This window comes from Oryctolagus cuniculus, chromosome 19, assembly GCF_964237555.1.
Source record: "Oryctolagus cuniculus chromosome 19, mOryCun1.1, whole genome shotgun sequence".
Classification (NCBI taxonomy): Eukaryota; Metazoa; Chordata; class Mammalia; order Lagomorpha; family Leporidae; genus Oryctolagus; species Oryctolagus cuniculus.
The window spans coordinates 27,684,113-27,699,273 of record NC_091450.1 but is presented as its reverse complement, the minus strand read 5'-3'; the positions used below and the strand labels follow the sequence as shown (position 1 = coordinate 27,699,273).

General features: G+C 42.9%; 1 long non-coding RNA gene across 1 annotated transcript in view; it reads left to right on the top strand.

Moving 5' to 3' along the window:
* The window catches only part of LOC108176777 (uncharacterized), a 35,608-nt gene extending 26,261 nt beyond the window's left edge, over positions 1-9,347 (top strand). The window contains exon 2 of the long non-coding RNA XR_011384811.1: positions 875-9,347. This is a non-coding gene — a long non-coding RNA (uncharacterized lncRNA). The remainder of the gene's footprint in view (positions 1-874) is intronic.
* Positions 9,348-15,161: the final 5,814 nt, after the last annotated feature.

Genomic DNA, 15,161 nt, shown 5'->3' with positions numbered 1-15,161 from the left:
CAGTTTACCCCAGATATTTTTCATACCACAGCCTCTCCGAGAGGGTAGAGGGATGGTGCCCTGTCCCTAACTGGGATGAAAGATCTCAAGGGGCAGAGGGTAAACTCACTATATCCACAGTTAGCTTTGTAGGGCCCTGGATAGCCCACAGGTTAGGAACTAGAGGCTCGATCTGCATTTGTTGCAAAGGTATGTGTTCCTAAACTTCTGACACCTCGCAAAATCAGGTAACATACACAAGACAGAAACAAACAAACAACAGAAAATAGACCAAAGCTTTTAGAGCAGTTATCACCAAATAGTGCAACTGTAGGTCATTTTTATTTTCTTTTTTATGCTTTTTAAAATAGTTTTCTATGCTTTCCAAATCTCCCATAATGCAGACGTATTAACTTCATAAGCATAAAAAGTAAAAATTTTACTATATACATGAGAAAGGAAGAATAAAATGATGGAACCATAAAATGGAACTGAGAGTGTAACTGAGATCATGTTCTATTTGTGTACCATGCTTATTATTCACGGATCAAGAATAGTCCCCATTTTATTACAAGTTATTCACTGTGTCATTAGTGATCGCTACATAAGAGCATATAAATGAATGAAACGCAATTGATTTAATCCTATGTTGTTATATAATTTGGAAGCAATTGAGTTATTTCCATTTTTCATACTATTATCAGGAACTGTGCTGAGCATTTTTCCTCATGAGTCGCATCCACCCCATCAACGTTTTTATATGCTCGGTCTTGAGATTATCTAAATGTCTTACCTTCTTGCTTCTCTTGCCTTCTGGAACATTCCATAATCATGAGCTAAAATATCTTCAATGCCTTTTGCTTACCCACCTGTTTTTCTTCACTGTCTTCCCCAGATTGCAGGGCTTCGATCCTTTGATTCTGTTCCAGCTCCAGCCAGCATCTAGAAGGCTCAGCCTTCTGGGGCTTCCATTCAAAACAGCATTGCCACCACACTACTCATTTCTCTGCGAACAGTGCCCCATAAAGACGCTTCCAGCAGCTGTGCACGCTCATCACTGGAGCAGTAAATGATGATGTTGCTGTTACTCATCACATGTTCAGAGTAATTGTGTAACTGGGTGCTCCCCAGTTCCTGTGGATTCCTCAGAAATCAGCTCTGGCATCACCGGCCTTTCCTCTCTTTTTCTCCCTCTTCCCTGAGATCCATGTGAATCAGCGACACTTCCAGCTGGTCCTGTAGAAGATGGACAAGATGTATGCATTTTATTTACCTGATGGTGCCTTAAGCAGTTCTGGTTTTGTGGGGCTGCAAGGACCTGCACGCACACACACACACACACACACACACTCTATGCCTTCCATTATCAGAGTTCACAAAGCCTCGTAAGCCATGACTAGCCTTGAGAAAACCAGACCCAGCTTGCTCATCTGGCAGACTGGGCTGTGGCTGTAAGCTCCAGCTCAGCGCACTATCTTTTCTTGGCTTGAAGGATGTACTTGGTCCTCAGAATCCTTTGCTTCTCCCAAGAGGAAGCTGAAAGAGCCCAGCTCTGCTACAGTGAGGACAGGCTTGGGGTTCAGCCCTCAGCATACACGTGCACACACAATCGAGCCCAGCTCTGCTACAGTGAGGACAGGCTTGGGGTTCAGCCCACAGCACGCACGTGCACACACAATCGAGCCCAGCTCTGCTACAGTGAGCACAGGCTTGGGGTTCAGCCCTCAGCATACACGTGCACACACAATTGAGCCCAGCTCTGCTGCAGTGAGGACAGGCTTGGGGTTCAGCCCACAGCACACACATGCACACACAATCAAGCCCAGCTCTGCTACAGTGAGGACAGGCTTGGGGTTCAGCCCTCAGCATACACGTGCACACACAATCGAGCCCAGCTCTGCTGCAGTGAGGACAGGCTTGGGGTTCAGCCCACAGCACGCACGTGCACACACAATCGAGCCCAGCTCTGCTACAGTGAGGACAGGCTTGGGGTTCAGCCCACAGCACGCACGTGCACACACAATCGAGCCCAGCTCTGCTACAGTGAGGACAGGCTTGGGGTTCAGCCCATAGCATACACGTGCACACACAATCTCATCAAGAAATGGACTCCCGAAGCTCCTTACCTCCATCGCAGCCTAGGAGGTGATGGTATCTGGACTAATGTGGACGGGATCCTCGGCCTGAGGAAGTGCTTCTGTGGGCTCCTGGTGAGGTGGATTTCCAAAGCCTTGGGCATAGAAATTGGAAGAAGATGGGGGCTTACCCTTGTCCAGGTGCCTCCCTGATGTTCAAACCTCTCAAGACACAGTCATCAGAGCACAGTCAGACCTTAGTCAATGTCATGGGTACCTGTGGTTTCACCTCTTAGAGATCATTTGTTTCTGTTGACAGCATTCCTATCCCTACTTTCTTGGAAATCACCCTCTCCTCCTCTTGGGTCCAGATAATTTTGTGAACCTGACACCACCATCACCATCTCTTTGTCTTCTAAGGTAATCAGATGATCCACACCTGACCCATGAGATTATTTTGTTCCTGTCCATACAACGATTAGCTCAAAGCAGGCACCTGACCCAAGATTTGTCAGAGCCCATGATTATCAATCATAACCCAGAGCTAACACATAGGAAAACCAAAACAAGAAATGGAAACAAACAAGGTTCCTTACATTAGGGCTTGAGCACCAAGATTCAGAATACTGAAACTTTAAAGTGATGTAAGCTAATATTTAGCTCCGTTTATGTTTAAGTCAATTGGTCTAGCCTTTCTTTTATTTAAGCTCAACAGTACTGATAGATGTAACCTGCATTTATTTGTTTATTTAACAAATATATATATATATATATTTTTTTTTTTGACAGGCAGAGTTAGTGAGAGAGAGAGAGACAGAGAGAAAGGTCTTCCTTCGGTTGGTTCACCCCCAAATGGCTGCTGCGGCTGGCACGCTGTGCCAATCCAAAGCCAGGAGCCAGGTGCTCCTCCTGGTCTCCCATGCGGGTACTGGCGCCCAAGCACTTGGGCCATCCTCCACTGCCTTCCTGGGCCACAGCAGAGAGCTGGACTGGAAGAGGAGCAACTGGGACAGAACTGGTGCCCCAACCAGGACTAGAACCCGGGGTACCGGCACCACAGACAGAGCATTAGCCTAGTGAGCCACAGTGCCGGCCTATTTAACAAATGTATTAAGCACCTATAACTCGTGGGCACTTAGGGGGTTCTACCCATTGACATATCACTATCTAAACCCAATAGACAGAATCCCAAGATGGGTCTCTATGAGTAGGGTTTTGAAAAATTCCAGTGACAATGCACAGAGGTTTTATAATAAAAAAAAAAAAACATAACAGTGAGGATCTGAAAACATCTTTGTGTGCAAGTTTCTATCAACACGACCTTGGTTACTCAACATTTGTGAACCTTGGGTCCCTTGACTATAAAATGAGGTAAAAAATACTAGGTTATTATGAGGACTAAATGAGAAAACATCTTTGAAGCACCTATTATCACATGCAGGGCAAAGAATGTGCACTTGTTGAATGGAACATCTCTTCTCAGGATAACATTAGGCAATTACCTAACCCTTCTGAGCGTCCATTTTCCCCTCTGCAAAATGAGGGCTTTTATACCCCATCAGCGGCGTTCAATCCTGACTGCAAACTAAAACCACCAGGGGAGTTTTAAACCATACAGATGTCCAGGCTCCATGCCCAGAGATACTGATTTAATTGGTCTGAGTAGGGGCTCTTGGCATTGACATCCTTTCAATACTCCTGGATGACTGGAATATAAAGACAGAGCTGAGAACCACTGTGCTAGATGAGGATGCCCTTTTAAGTTAGCAGTCTACAGCTCTTATTAAGAAAAATAATTTAAATAATCATTAAGACTATACATTTTCCTGCAGAAATATCCTGAGATGATGTATTTGAAAGTGAGCAATTAAATCATCAGAAAATGTTTAAAATTTCAACTCAAACTCAGCAAAGTCTGTCTTTGCTTAAGGAGAAAATTCATTTAAAGGGGAAGGAATTTTGCCACTCTGAGATTGTTCAGCCATCTCTTTTATTGCCTATGACATGCTTTTGGTAGGACTCTTATCCTTAAGTAAGAAAATCTGGGGGGAAAGAGATATCAATTTTATTTTGTAAAAATACTTGATGGAACTAATGAGTGTGAGAATTTTAGTAGTTCCCTTGGGAAATGCTATATAATAAATATAATTGAAAGGGGAGATGGAGCTGATTATTCATCAAGCACGTATTTTAAGAATCCAATTATGAAAAGAATGATACAGTGTGGAACAGGAAATGGCTGCTAACAATGCAGCCTATTTGTAAAGTGTTCTAGAGAACTCTCAAGTCCCTGAAATGGATAAAATTACCACACTGATATCTTCCTCAGTCCTTGCCGTGTGCATGTCTCATATTTGTGAAAGAGAATAGAATGCATCTTTGTCTCAAAACAAAATCATCATTATAAGGAAAATGGGTCATATTCTCTAAAAGTATGCATTTACCAATAGAATACAGGATCCACATCAGCAGAAGATGTCAGTAATAGTGAAACAAGAACTTAAATATGAGATAGTTAACTGAGATTTCATTATAAATTCAAACACAAATTAACTATGTGGCCTCAGCAGATTATTTGGGCTTTAGAGACTCTCTGCTTCCAACCAAGATGCAATAACAGGGACTGGATTTTACTCTCCCACCTGAAGTAATAAAAAGAAAAAAATGTAAAGCAGTGATTTTTAGGACACTTGAAATCAGGCAACAAGAGGCAGTGGTAAGTTGCTTCTTGGCCTTTTGACTAAGATCAAGTGAAGAGACAGTGGCCCCTGGGAGACTGGAAATAAAGCCCTAGAACATAGCCCTAGGAGTCCCCCAGCATAAGCCTTCAGGGATGCCCCAGATCACAACACAGGAAAGAGGAACCCAGGAGGACCCAAGCAGACTTCCTGATCTGAGGAACTGGGTCCTAGGAGCTGGGGTTTACAGGAAAGAGTACTCAGAAGGAGGAAACCACACTCAGAAAGAACCCTGGAGATTTGTAAAAGGTGCTTCTTGAGCATTCATCAAAGTTCTGAGTGGCACACATGGATTAGGAACCTCCTAAAGCCAGAGAAAGAACGGTTGGAATAATTAGGAGAACAGCAGACATGCAGGTCAGACTGGGGGTAATGCACATTTCTACCTGCCAGACCAATAACCTCATACCTTACAATACTCCAGAGAGCCTCACCTCATTATTAGGGAAGAATTAGCCTTAGACTAAACACTATTCTGATCCCATTCAACAAATCCTAAAAGAAGATCAAAAGATTAAAAATGTTTCCAAAACAACTGAATTCCATTTTTTAAAAAAAAATCAAGGAAGTTTACTAGAACACAAAAACATTCAGTAATCAACAATGTCTGGCATCTTATCGAAGATAATCAGACATAAAAAAAAAAAAAGCTCATGAAGAAAAAAGAAAATTAATCAAGTGACCCAGAATAGACACAGACATTGGAGTTATCAGACAAGGGCACTAGAATAGTTACTACAGGAGTGGCACTGTAGTGGAGCAGGTTAAGACACTGCCTGCAGCACCAGCATCCCATATGGGCATCAGTTCAGGTCCTGGCTGCTCCACTTCCTATCCATCTCCCTGCTGATGCTCCTGGGAAAGCAACAGAAGACAGCACAAGTGCTTGGGCCCTGCATCCATGTGGGAGACTGGAATGAAGCTCCTGACTCTCGGCTTTGGCCTGGCATAGACCCAGCCATTGTGGCTATTTGGAGAGTGAACCAGCAGATGGAAGAACCATCTCTGTCTCTCTGCCTCTTCCTCTCTCTTTCTGTAACTCCACCTTTTAAATAAGTAAATAAATCTTTAAAAATAAATTAATAAAGTTGTTCCTACAGCCTTATGTAATATATTCAAAAACTTAAATATAAATGTACAAGTACTTTAAAAGACCCCAACTGAACTTCCACAGATGGAAACCATGGTGTCTGGAAGTAAAATGGACACAGGATGGGATTAACCAAAGATAAGATACTCCAAAAGGGCAATAGAAACTATACTGAAAGAAACACAAATAGAAAAAAATTAAAATGCAGATAGAAAAAAAAATTTAAAACTGGAAGAGAGTATCTGAATGATGAACACCTTCAGGCAGCATATTATATGTGTATTAGAAGGTGGAAGGAACTCTGAAAAGACAGTGACCAAAAAGTGTGCAAACCTAACAAGTACAAGAAACTCATATATCCAAGGAGCTCAATAAAATTTAAGTAGAAAAATAGAATTAAAAAAAAGCTACAGAAAAACACAAATAATTGAATTGCTCAAAATCACTGATAAACATAAAATCTTAAAGAAGGCCAGAGAAAAATGGCATGTCACATAAAGAAAAAAGGTAAGAATAATGACAGATTTCTCTTCAGAAACAAGCAAAGTAAAAGTACAGTGGAGGGATACCTTTAAAATAGTGAAAGAAAAAAGTCAAGCTAGAATCTTGTAACTGGAAAAATAATTTTTCAAAAATTATTTTTAGGGCCAATAGCTGGTTAAGCCATTGCTTGCTATGCCACCATCTCATCTTGATAGTACCAGTGTGAGTCCTGGCTGATGCTTCCAATCCAGCTTCCTGCTAATGTGCCTGGAGAGGTAGCAGAAGATAGATCAAATTCTTGGGCCCCCACACCCACGTGGGAGGCCTGGGTGGAGTTCTGGGTTCCTGGCTTTGATCTGGCCCAGACCTGGTTACTGTGGTCAGGTGGGCAGTGACTGGCCAGCTGGAATCTTTCTTCTCTCTCTCTCTCTCTCTCTCTCTCTCTCTCTCTTTCCTCCCTCCCTCCCTCCCTCCCTCCCTCCTTCCGTCCCGGTGTGGTGTGGTGTGGTGTGGTGTGGTGTGGTGTGGTGTGTGACTCTGCCTTTCAAATTCACACAAATAGTTTTAAAAGATAAGATTATTTTGGTACAAAAAATTTTGAAATCCATGCATACTTTTTCAAATTATGTATGTTCCTTGAGTATTTTTAAGACTTCTGATGTATGATATGGACTACAAATCTTAAAACTATTGAAATTTTAAAAAAAGCACCTAGGATTGTCATTGTAGCCCTGAGAGTTAAGTTGCTGTTTGGCAGGCCCACATCCCATATTGCAGTGCCTGGGATTGAGTCCCAGCTCCTCTGCTTCCAATCCAGCCTCCTGCTAGTGTGTCTGGGAGGCAGCAGATGATGGCTCAAGTGTCTGGGTTCCTGCCACCCAAACAGGGGACCCGGATGGAGACCCTGGCTCCTGCCTTCAGCCTGGCCCAGCCCCAGCTGTTGCAGGCATTTGGGGAGTAAATCAATAAAAGATCAAAATCTCTCTCTGTCTCTCTCTCCCCTTTAAAATAAATTAAAATGAATAAACAAATATTAAGCATAAGCTATAAGATGAGTCATGGATAGATGTTTGGCCTGATGACTAAGCCTCCTGTTCGGATCCTGCAGCCCATTTCAGAATGCCTGGGCTCAGTGCCCTGATCCAGCTCCTGATCCTGATCCAGCCTCCTGCTAATGCAGATCCTGGGAGGCAGCAGGGATGGTTCATCAGCTGGAATCCCACACGCACAGGGAGACCTGGATTGAGTTCCACTAGCTCTCACTTCAATCCAGCCCAACCCCAGCCTGGGGCCATTAGGGAGTGAACCAGCAAACGTGAACTCTCTATGTGTCCCTGCCTGTCAAATTAAAAAAATAAAAAAAGCTAAATTCAAATAAGGATACAGCATGGCATTCTCCGTGCGTTAGCAACCGTGTGGAAGTACCTGCACATAGAACCAGCATTGTGGCATAGCAGGTAAACCTGCCGCCTGTGATGCCAGCATCTCATACAGACATTGATTTGTATCCCAGCTGTTCCACTTGCCATCCAGCTCCCTTCTAATAGCCGGGGGAAGTTTGGAAGATGGCCCACGTGTTTGGGCCCCTGCCACCCATGTGGGAGACCCAGATGAAGTTCCTGGCTCCTGGCTTTGACCTAACCCATTGCTGACCATTGCAGCCACCTTGGGAGTGAACCAATGAATGGAAGATCTCAATCTCTCTCTCTCTCTCTATCTGGGACTCTGTCTTTCAAATAAATGAATGAATGATGAATGAATAAATAAATTTTAAGAAAAAAATGCCTACACGTGGAAGTCTTTAAAAACATTCATACTCTTTACTTAGTGTAGGAGTAATCTTATGAGTATAAAATAAACTGAAAGTAGATCATTATAAAAATTAAGAGAAAGAGGGGCCAGTGCTATGGCACAGTGGGTTAAATCCTCAGCTTGAAGCACCAGCATCCCATATGGGTGCTGGTTCTAGTCCCTGCTGCTCCTCTTCTTATCCAGCTCTCTACTGTGGCCTGGGATAGCAGTAGAGGATGGCCCAAGTCCTTGGGCCCCTGCACCCACATGGGAGACCCTGAAGAAGCTCCTGGCTGCTGGCTCCTGGCTTTGGATCAGCTCAGCTTTGGCTGTTGTGGCCATTTGGGGAGTGAAACAGCAGATGGAAGACCTCTCTCTCGCTTGCTCTCTCTCTACCTCTCTCTGTAATTCTTTCAAATAAATTACAATAAATCTTTAAAAAAAAAAAGCAAGAGAAAGAATAAGAAAGGAAGGAGGAAGAAGGGTAGGGTGGGAAGTATCACTGTGTCCCTAAATCTTTATATAGGAAATACATGAAATTTGTTCATCTTAAAAAATTTAAAATAAATAAAACATTAAAAAATAAAGCATTCATGTACACATCATATGCAGGACAAACAATTCTGTTTCCAGAACTTATCCTCAGAAATGTAAGCAAAATGTATGTGTGAAGATGCCTCTCATAGCAAAACATGAAAAAAAGATTTTGAACTGCGATGAATCTATTTGAAGAAATAGTGTGCAGTCATTAATATAGTTTAAGATTGAAGGGGTGGGCATTTTGGCCTGCTGGTTAAGATGCAAGCTGGAATGCCCTCATCCCATATCAGAGTGCCTGGGTCCAAGCCCGGGCTCTGGTTCCCAATTACAGCTCTCTGGTAATGCACAACTATAAGGCAGCAGGTGACGGCTCAGCTGGTTGGAACTCTGCCATCCACAGGGAGATGCGGATGGCTTTCCAGCTCCTGGCTTCATTGCAGGCATTTGGGAAGTGAACCAGCAGATGGGAGTGTGCTGGCTCTTCCGCCTCCCCCATCTCTCTGCCTGTGAAATAATAAAAAAAAAATTAATACTGTGGTGTAATAGTTAAGACTTTTAAACTATTTTAAAAGCTTTTAAGCACACAGAGAAATGCTTGTAGTACAGGATTAAACAAAACAGGAAAATGATTGCAGTTTTAGCATGATCTCAGCCATGGAAAATATAAAAAATAATTAATACTACTGCTACTAAAAATAATGCAGTGAGGAAATAGGCCAAACAGTAGTGGTTGCCCACAAGTGGCAGAATTATGGAAGGTTTTTCTTGGTGCTCCCTTGTTGCTGTTCTTCTGAATCTTTACCAAGTCATCCTGTATTAGTTTGGTAGTCAGGAAAGGAGGAGCATAAAATTATGTGCAAGAAAAAAGGCCAGGAGAAAGCAGAACACTGTTCACAGTGGTTATGCTGATAAGATGATTGGCATTTTCTGCTCCTTTTTCAAAGTTTGGTGTATGATAGTTTGGCGCTTTGTAATGAAAAATATATGAAATTTAAAATATATGAAATTTTAAAATACATGCAATTAAAAATTAATAATTCCAAGAACTACTTGTGAGAGTAAAAATTTATTTTTATTTAAAGATTTATTTATTTATTTATTTGAGAGGCAGAGTTACAAACAGAAAGAGGCAACAGAGAGTCTTCCATCTACTAGTTCACTCCCAAAATGGCTGCAATGGCTGGAGCTGAGTTGATCCAAAGCCAGGAGTCAGGAGCTTCTTCCGGGTCTCCCATGCCAGTGCAGGGACCCAAGCACTTGGCCGTCTTCCATTAGTTTCCCAGGTCATTAGCAGAGAGCTGGATTGAAGAGGGGTTGCCAGGACATGAGCTGGCACCCATATGGGATGCCAGCACCACAGGCAGAGGCTTAACCTACTATGCACAGCACCAGCCCCAAGAGTTAAAAATTTAAAAACACAAAGATTCAATTAAGGATTGGCCAAATGAACCCTGCAAAAAAGAACTGCTGGAAATAGCGTTTGCAACTTTTTTTAATGATAGTAAAGAAATGTTTATGACTTACGTTAAACCAAAGTTTTGTGTTAAAGATTAACACATTTTTAAATAGTGGTAATAAAAACGTTCCTAAGTATTACCAGTTGTTGCCTGCCCTTCTCATTCTTACTTTCTGAGCACTGAGGACTGCGTTTTCCAACCTGTCTTTCAACTGGGATGGTTGCTAACGTCTAGGAATGAAAGTAGAGGTGTTGCACATGCTCTGAGCCCTGGTTGTTAAGCGGCAGCATGGAACCTCCTTCTAGTCTCCTCGTCATCTTGCCCCTTCCACCAGCAGAGTGTAATCAGCCCCTGGAGGATGACGAAGCCGCAGTGGAAGGAGCCTCACCAAACCTGAGAACCTACCCAGGGCTATTACATAACAGGAAGCCGAATTTGACTGTGGTGTTAAGTCACACGTCTGGGGATATTTGTTGCTTCCATCTGGCCTATCCCAACTAGTACAATCAATAATATCAGAACTGTAAATAAGCCGCAAGGTAAGCAAAGTTAAAAAGTCAAGCTTGGTGAAACAGAGGGGTGCGTTCCGTGTTGGCTGAATGATGAGAAAACTCACGCTGGGAAGAACAAGGCTGCCAAAGACGAGGAGAACCCGCCCTCTGTCCCGGGTCTCTCACACGGAGGGACCATGCTGGCTCCATGGCTTTGCTGCACTGTGCTTAATGTAAGCAGAGTCTGCCTCAAGTCAGCACAGATGCCCACACAGCCCCCGGGCCAGGGAATTTATCTCCGTGAAAAATTGGTGAGGATGCGCTTGCTTCATTAGGTGCCCATCCGTGTGGAAGATGGACCAAAGAGAGATGTACTTCCCAGCCACTCCACAGAGAGAGCCCAGCGGCTTTTGATGGATATCCCCATACTCCATGTCTGCAGCTTTTAAACAGTTGGCTTAACAACTGCCTTTAATTTCACTGAACATAAGTTATTGATCCTGATCTCTGTTGCCTGGGAGCCCAATCCTGATTGTTAATTGAGCTATTGATTCCTGGCTCACATTAACCGTTCCTGAAGGGGTGAATCCTGGGTAATGTGGGCAGGTGGGCTAGTGAGGTGGAGGAGGCGAGGGCTCTGCAGGGAAGTGATTTTAATTAGTAATAATAGCTTCATACTTAGCCGACTGGTTTGTAATACATGCAGTGACATAACTATAGATCAGGCAGACAAACCAGCAGTCGTCCTTCTATAGGAAAATTAAATTGGGTCAATTATCTAACTGTTGGGTGATTTCAGATAGTTATTTAACTCAAAATGAACCTCTTGCTGCATGAGTCAAATCCATAGCTCAGCCCCCAAAGCTTACTCAAGTTTGGAAGCACAATTAGTCAGTTTTGCCTCTCCCCTGCCTTCCCAATCTAAGATTTTCATGCTCAGAAATTTCCAGCAAACAAAGAAAATGGCCATTAGTCGGGAGACAGCTGTATAAAAGGATTTACATGTCTGCCATGGAATTATTATGTAGTCACTGTGACACCAATTAACTTGGCGGAACACGCTTCTCAATAGATGCATCATAAGTAAAAAACAGTTGTGTTGCAGAGAGGTGTGTATATTGCGGTCACAGTTTCATAAAACAAGCAATTACCAGCAATCGTACATGATCTGGGCCAAGAGAAAGGCATGGGAGGACCCACAAGGATGCTATCATTGGTTAACACTAGGCTGGGCATGGAGGCAGCCAAGTGCACAGTTTTTTTTTCTTTTTTAAGATTTAATGCATTATCTACATAATGCTTATCATGTACCATGAACTATCATTATAGGAGCTGTATACTCACTCGTTTAATCCCCTAACAAGTTCTTGATAGGGTTCCTTTGTTATCCCCACTGTACAGATGGGGAAAATAAGGACTGGAGAATTCTGGAATCACTTAGGCAAGTTGAATAAGTGGCAGAACCGAAACTGAACACCGTAGCCTAGGCTCACAGGCACTACGCCGGGCTGTCTATATAAAATGAAACCCCAACAAATAATAGCAGTTAACCCAGGGGAGTGAGATTCCAGTGATTTTTACTCTTTCACATACTTTTACGTATTCTTCAAATGTCTTAAAACAAGCATGAACTATTTATGCAATTAAAAAAAAATACTTTTTTTCTGATTGGGCCAACCTGATCAGACCAGTGGCCTAATTTATTCATTTATCAAAAGCATGTATTGAGTGGCCAGCGCTATTGCTTAGCAGATTAAGCTGCCTCATACGGCACCGGCATCCCATATGAGCGCCAGTTCAAGTCCCAGCTGCTCCACTTCCAATCCAGCTCCCTACTGATGGCCTGGGAAGGCAGCAGAGGATGGCCCAAGTGCTTGGGCTCCTGCACCCATGTGGGAGACTGGGAGGAAGTTCCTGGCTCTTGGCTTCTGCCTCGCCCAGCCTCGGCTGTTGCAGCGGTTTGGGGAGTGAACCAGCAGGTGGAAGATCTCTCTCTCTCTCTCTGTCTCTCTCTATAAAGTTGCCTTTCAAATAAATACATAAATAAATATTTTCTTTAAAAAAGCATTTGTTGAAGTCCTACTATGGTCTAATCAGTATGCTAAGAAGTTTGTGTGTATATATATTCTCATTTAATCTGAACACTATTTCTTTACTATCCTATTATTGTCTGCATTTTACAGATGTGGAAATGGAAACTTAGAGAAAAGTATCTTTCCCAAGCCCACAGAAGGAGGTTGAAGTAAAGAGAAAAATGAATCCCTGATTCCGCAGGCTCATGCTTTGTAGAATTATAATGTGAGCTAAATGTGTAATTTTAAACTTTCTAGTAGCCACATTTGCAATTTAAAACAGGTGAAAATAATATTAATAATATATTTTATTTAATACAACGTATCCAAAATATTATCATTTCAACAAGTAATGAGTATTTTCAAAACTATGAATGAGATAGTTTACATTCTTTTTCATAGTAAGCCTTCAAAAATAACAGTGTGCATTTTATAGTTATGTGACATCTCAATTCAGACACAAAATTTCCACTGGAAATAGTTGTTCTGCGGTTGGATTTCATAAAATTTACAATTAAAAGATAGATTTACATACTCAAGTAGTTCCAGTCGCACTTAAATTTTTTCAATAATTCAATCAAGTATCAGTATTTAAATTTGAATTAAATGGAATGAAAGATTCAGTTCCTTATTTTTACTAACTATTTTTTTTTAAGATTTATTTATTTTACTTGAAAGAGTTACAAAACAGGGCGGCGGGGCGGGGGTGGGGGGGCATCTTCCATCTACTGGTTCACTGCCCAGATGGCTGCAATGGCTGGAGCTGCGCCAATCCAAAGCCAGGAGCCAGGAGCTTCTTCCAGGTCTCCCACACAGGTACAGGGGCCCAAGGACTTGGGCCATCTTCTACTGCTTTCCCAGGCCACAGCAGAGAGCTGGATCAGAAGAGGAGCAGCCAGGACTCAAACCAACGCCCATATGTAATGCTGGCATTGCAGCTGGCAGCTTTTCCCACTACACCACAGCGCTGGTCCCACTAACTGCATTTTAAGTTCTCAAGAACCACAGGTGGTGTGTGACTACCATCTTGGACAGCACAGATTTAGACTATAAACTTCACATAGGCAGGGATCCAATTTATTGACTGAACACAAGCCTGAAATATAATAAGTACTCAAATAATACTTGGGGAATAGATGAAAGTCAACCTATCATATTTTTTGCTTGTTATTCTGTTTTTAGTTAGTGTCAAATGAATTGGTATGACTTTTGAAAAAAGAGGGAAATCTATGGTTTTTAAAGAGAGAAAGCTCCCTGAAATGAATGTGTTAGTATTTACTGAGCTTCTACTTATAGCCAAGGATATCTTCTAGACTTCTTCTCAGTAGATACTTGACCTCATCTCCATTTTACAGCTGGGGAAGCTGATTCTCAGATTTAAAGAAAGTCATTGTCTGCTACACTGTGGCTATCAGAAGAGCTGAACTAAGGCATTTGTGACCTCAAAGCCATGCCAAAAATCAAAACAGACATTGTTACATCATAATGCCAACCTTCCAATTGAAAGTTACTACAAACAGCCTGCCATTGACCCACTGAGCACCTGATTGCTACTTAAAAGTTGTCAGGCACGGCCAGCACTGCGGCTCACTAGGCTAATCCTCCACCTGCGGCGCCAGCACCCCGGGTTCTAGTCCCAGCTGGGGTGCCGGATTCTGTCCCAGTTGCTCCTCTTCCAGGCCAGCTCTCTGCTGTGGCCCGGGAAGGCAGTGGAGGATGGCCCAAGTGCTTGGGCCCTGCACCTGCATGGGAGACCAGGAAGAAGCACCTGGCTCCTGGCTTCGGATCAGTGTGGTGCAATGGCCAAAGCGCCAACTCTGCCTGTCAAAAAAAAAAAAAAAAAAAAGTTGTCAGGCACAAATAGACACAGGGCATTCAACAGCAGGCTGAGCACTGGAAAAGGGGGAAGCACTTCATCTTGCCAGGTACCGAGGAAGGCTTCTCAAAGGAAGGAGCAGCTTACGCATGTCCTACAGGGAGAATGATACTGGCCAAGAGGACTGGATGGAGGAGGCACATGTCGGACAGATAGATGACCCTTTACAGAGTTGTGGAGGGCTGACGGTGGTGGTGCCAGTGGTGATACTAATGCTAGTGGTGAGAATGGTGGTGATGGTGATGGTGAGGGCGATCATGAGATGGACATGGTGGCACTGGTGGTCATTATGATGATGATGGCACTGGTGATGATAATGTTAATGGTATTTATTGAAGGCTTCATGTGTTCCAGACTCTATGCTAAGAGCTTCACATGAATTGACTCCATGAGATAGATTTTAATATTCCCATTTTATAGTTGGGGAAATACAAGCTCAGAAACGTTGGCAAGTTCTTACAGACCATCATCTGAAGAACCAAGTTTTGACCTCAGACGATTCACCTTTGTCCCTGTACTCAAAGCATGTGAGACACAGGGGAGACTTAGAAAGAGGATCCCTGGGAAGC